This window comes from Humulus lupulus, chromosome X (assembly GCF_963169125.1).
Source record: "Humulus lupulus chromosome X, drHumLupu1.1, whole genome shotgun sequence".
In the NCBI taxonomy this organism is placed as follows: domain Eukaryota; kingdom Viridiplantae; phylum Streptophyta; class Magnoliopsida; order Rosales; family Cannabaceae; genus Humulus; species Humulus lupulus.
In genome coordinates, this window is record NC_084802.1 from 111,041,158 (window position 1) to 111,046,477 (window position 5,320).

Consider the following 5,320-nt stretch of genomic DNA (forward strand, 5'->3'; position numbering starts at 1 on the left):
GTCCTTGAGTCTTTTCGTATATTTATCGATCTTCCTATCCAATGATTTGAATACTCAAACCACGATCTTCCAGAGTGTTCTCTACACCTCAAGATGTGTGTGGGAACATAGAGAACTTGGGTTTGCAATTTAGGAATCACAAGTATTTCTTGTAGCACACCATTTTTTTTTATTTATTCAAATTTTGTGCTTTAATTTATTTAATTGTCAAGTGCTGTGAATTATTTTATTTATTTGTTAAAAATAATTGTTAGAATTGCTCGGTAGAATTTTTATGAATTTAATTATTAATTGTTTATTTATTTTAATATGTGAATAATTGAGTTTTGGTTGAATACACCAAGGTGCATGGTAGGTTGTCATACACCATAGTTATTGAGTGTGTGCATTTGCATGGTTGCATGGTGTACTTGTGTAGAATTTTCTACACACTTTATAGTTTCCTTATATTATATTTATTTAATTATTCAATTGAAAAAGATAAAAATAGAAGAAGAAAGGAGAACTAGCGTGTAGCATGGTGGGAAAGGAGGGATTTAATTACCATTTTTTTATTTGGGTGATTTTAGATAAAATAGGAAAAGATGTTGCCATCTTTATTTCCTACCAATCAAGATAAAGTCAAATAAAATTAAAATAAAAGAAAATAGACACAATTAGGAAACTTACCAATTTTTTTTCCTTAGGCTATTTTGGCTAGGTTAGAATAAAGAGGGAAGGAAAAAGGGAAGGGAGCATTATGCTCCTTGGGCTGGCGTGGAAGAGAGAAGAGAGAGAGAGAGGGAGAGCACGAAATTAGAGAGAGAGAGAGAGAGAAGAGGAAGAAAGAAAAGAGAAGAAGAGGATTTTGAAGGTCTTGGGTAAGTGTTCTTAAGTTTATGGTTTGAATCCTCTAAAGTTTATCTATATTTTCTTGATGCTAAGAACTCCCTCCTTCTCTTTTTTATTTTTTTATTTTTGAAATCCTTGGGAGAGTTTGATCAAAGGTGGTGGCCATTGTATTGGTCCTTGAGTTCTAGTAAGAGAGGTAATGGGTAAACTCCTTTTTTGGGTCTTATAGTTTTGTTGTTCTTACCTTTGTTTTTTTTTTTTTTGTGATTTGAGAATATTGTTTGAGGATGATGATATATTGTGTTCTTCCCCTTGATTGATGATTTTTTATTAGTTTTGATTGTTGTATGCTTTCCTATAGGGGTTCGGCCAAGCATGTGTAGGGGATTCTATCAATTTTTTTCATGTGCTATGTTGGATTCATGCTCTAGGGTTCTTGTTTTCTCATGAACTTTGAAAAAAAAATTACACCTTTAGTTTTGAGAGATGTTTTTTTTTAAATCATGATGAGTTTATATAATAAATCTTGTTGTATGTTCTTGATGTAGACCTAATGATTTGGTTCTTATAAAGCATGGGAATTTTTGTGATATATTTTGTTGGTTGAATCCTAGGTGTGTTTCGGCCTAGAGGTATGTTTAGGGTTGTGATATTTTTTTCATGATCTTGTAAGATGCAAAAAGAAAACATGAGGTGATGATGAGGGTTTTGGCTAAAAGGGTGTAATGCATGATGAGTTGTTTGATTTTTGTGTCAACCATGCATATTAGAAACATGCTAGGGTTTGTGAATTATTTGTATAGATTTAAACATGTATGGTTCTGGTGTAAATTTTTGTGAAGCATGATGTAAAAGATGGAATCTTGATGAATATGCTTGCTGATTTTGTATTTAAGTGATGAGAATATGATGAAATAAATTATTTTGCATGCATAAATGATTTTGCAAATGCTATAATGTTTATAAGAAATTAAAAGAAATTTTAATATACATTAAAATGGTGTTTTTACTCAAATAAATACCTACATATTTTTATTATATTCTTAGAGAAAATATGAGATTTTAAAGACAAGATGGTAATTTTTGAGAGTATATATTGTTATTGGAATTTTTGGTAAAATATTGAAAAGTCTTTTAAGTGAAAGGAAAAATTGTGTGTTTATGAAATAATATAACCCTAAACTATGTCAATATTAAAAATGGTATTTTTAAATGTAACCATGAGTATTCATTTTAATAGATATGATTTTTTTTTTAATTAAGAAAAATGTTGAGATTAATTCACTTGTAATTTTCAAATAAATTAAATGGTGGCTTAAAGTTTAGTTTAATAATTTAAAAATAATTATTTGATCATCACTTATAAATTTACTCTACTTAAAATAAAGTCTTAATATAATACAAGTAAAATATATTTTCCCCACACCTAAAAATTATATATTTTTCTCAGTTCAAGTTTGTAATTTTATTAATTTAGATAAAATTGTTATTTTCTAAGGAAACATGCTAATTATAAGTATTTTAAATAATTTCTAGCCTGTATTATTTCTATGTAATTTAAAACTAATTAATGAAGTTATTATATTTTTAAATGGCTAAATAAATTATTTTTATGAAATAAAAATAATATTTAGAGGTTTAATCAACTTAGTGATTTTAAAGAGATAAATAATGGTAAGAAAAGTATGTTACTAAACCCGTATTTTTAAAACGATAGAGAGAAGCACGTAGGAATTATCGTTTTTAACGTCACTCTTTAGTATCGTTCCCACGTATGTATGTCGCATGCAAATGCACTTTAACGTTAAAAAATGTGTCTAATATTCAACCATATAATTTTTATTTAAAAACTATGCATGTAACATAGGTATAATGTGCATTATTCTTTTGGTGATTATATGTGTAATTATGCCTATTTGGAAATTTTGAGTAGTTTTCACAATGTGTGCATGGCCCATGCACACATGGAGTATATGAGTTGGGCACAATAATGTCTTACGTGATGCTAAAGAACGCTATTTGATTAATGTTATAGGCTCGTTGTGAAGTTTGTCAGTTTTGCTTTGCTTGGACCTGAGGTAAGGAAGTTAGATAAAATTTTATTTGTTTATGCTATGAACGGTAAGATTGGCTTGTATAAGGATAAATGATATATGATGATGTACCGTGTGATATGATTTATGAAATGCTATTATGATTTGATGATGAATGTAAGAAATCATGTATTTTTCCATGGCTTTGATATGATTGAACTGCATGTAGTTTTGTATGTTGTATGATATGTAATGGTTGTTAGCATGATGAACGCGACACAACAAAGTGGTTACTAAGGATATAAAGACATAAACCGAGTTACAAAGGATACAAAGACCTAACTCATAGGGCAGACGTGCCGAGGTTATTCAAGGACCAGAAATCCTGTTTACCCCAAGATGTGACATGAACAAGTCAGTGGGCCATGTTCACAAAGATATGACGATGATGCTTATGATGATAATATTCATGATGATTATGTATATGACGATGATGCTTATGATGATAATGCTTATAATGATTATGTTTATGATGATTATGTTTATGATGATGATGGTTATGATAACGACGTTTAGGATGTGTAACGATGTATGAATGTATGAATATGAATATGTTTTTGTGTGTGTACTTGTGTGTTATTTGTACTTCCTTAGTGGGCTTTTAGCTCACCCCCCTTACTAACCCTTTCAGGTTGCAAATAGGATTTCTCTGTGGCACGCGTTGTGATGTGGGGAGTTCCAACATCAGGGTGTGTATGGCGTGGGGGCATCCTATGGACGAGAAAACGAACAGTTTAATGCCAATTTCTATAGAATAATGTTATGTTTATTTTTAAATTTTTAGAACTTATCAGTGGGACTTGAACTGTAATTATTTTTAAAAACATTGCGTGAAAACTATTATTTTCTTTTTAAACTATTAGGCCCAACTTACATGTTTTAGCAAGGCCCTACTGAGATTTTACATTTAATAAGTGGCTTTTCTTCTATAAGTTTATAAGCATGTAAAAGTTTTACAAAGTATTAGATTAGGTCGTTTTACAAATGGTATCAGAGACGGTTGTCCATGTTTCCGAGGACCCTCCCCATACACGATAAAGACGAGAAAATCTCTCCTCACCGTGTCGTAAGTATTTGTTTTATGTGCTATTACTTGTTTCTGTTTTATTTAATTTTATAGTTTTGTAACTGCAGTATAGTAAGATGCCTCCCATTGTGAAAACTACTAAGAAACAACTACTCAAGGAAATCCCTACGATTGAGGAGACAACTACCCAAGGTCCAGCTTGAGGAGGATCCCTACTATTGGAAGATTGCGGTGTTAAAAACAACAACGATGGTTTGTGATCGTATTCAAGGGATCATGAACAAAAGAGGAGCTTTGCTATGGCCCAGAGAGCAATATTGGGTGTTGACGGAAGCACTGTCAATGTACTATGAGGCCCTTCTCCAGTTGGACAGAGCATGGCACGACGTCATTCAAGACAACCTAGACTTTAGTACTATGGAATATGTATTCTACGATCTTATTGACAACTACGATTTTAATCGTGAGGAGCTGGTGTGGTGAAGACGGATGATGAAGGGATAGAGGAGCGTTTGGAGACAGTACACAATTTGGAAGGAGCCTTGGCAATTCAGGAGGTAGCTCATGCCATACCTCGAGAGACTGCTAGGATGAGGGTGATGGCGAGCGCTCCCGGCTACTTTCACATCCCAGAAGATGTCTTTGATTACAGCTCAGGAGATGAGTCCATAGTTGAGGACTAGAGTCCGTCATGTAGATCGTTCCATGAAACGTTATGAAATGTTAAGAAATAAGATGGGATATTTTTTTAGGACCTTAAAGGATTTATGTTTTGGTCATTAAACACTTTATGGGTTGTTTAAATTTTTTGGAATAATTTGAACACTTTGAATGATATGGTTTAATATTTTTCCTCTTGCAAACTCTAAATGATGTGGTTTGAATGTATGATTTTCACAAATATCTATCAAACCATTATGCGATGTTCCTTCCTTATGATTGTTTTAGAATCTCATAATGTCGACTAGAGGAAGAGGAGGCAAGGGAAGAAGAGGAGGCTGAGGAAAGGGTGTCTCCACAAGGTCTAAAGCAATGACAACCCCCGACATAGGAATGCCATCAGTCCAACCTGCAGCTCCAGCAGCATCATCTGTGGACCTGGCCGCAGAAGTAGCAAGCTTGAGAGAACAACTAAGACTGAGATATGAGGAATTGACACATGCTAGGCAAGCATCCCAAGTGCCCCAAATGCCCCAAGTGCCCCAAGTGCCCCAAGTGCCAGTGGCGCAGCCTCAGCCGCCAACACCACCACCTGCACCACTGCCTGCAACTTATGGGTTTGAGCCAGTGTATGAATGTTTCAGAAAACAAGCCCCACCAACCTTTGAAGGGAAAGCTAATCCCATAGTGGCAGAGGATAGGTTAAGAT

The 5,320-nt window shown here is 33.5% G+C and overlaps 1 long non-coding RNA gene across 1 annotated transcript; it reads left to right on the forward strand.

Moving 5' to 3' along the window:
• Positions 1–664: 664 nt before the first annotated feature.
• On the forward strand, positions 665–4,750 carry LOC133803977 (uncharacterized). Its single transcript, XR_009878239.1, has 3 exons — positions 665–1,027; positions 2,867–2,909; positions 3,556–4,750. It is a non-coding gene; the product is annotated as an uncharacterized LOC133803977 (long non-coding RNA).
• The last annotated feature ends 570 nt before the right edge of the window (positions 4,751–5,320 follow it).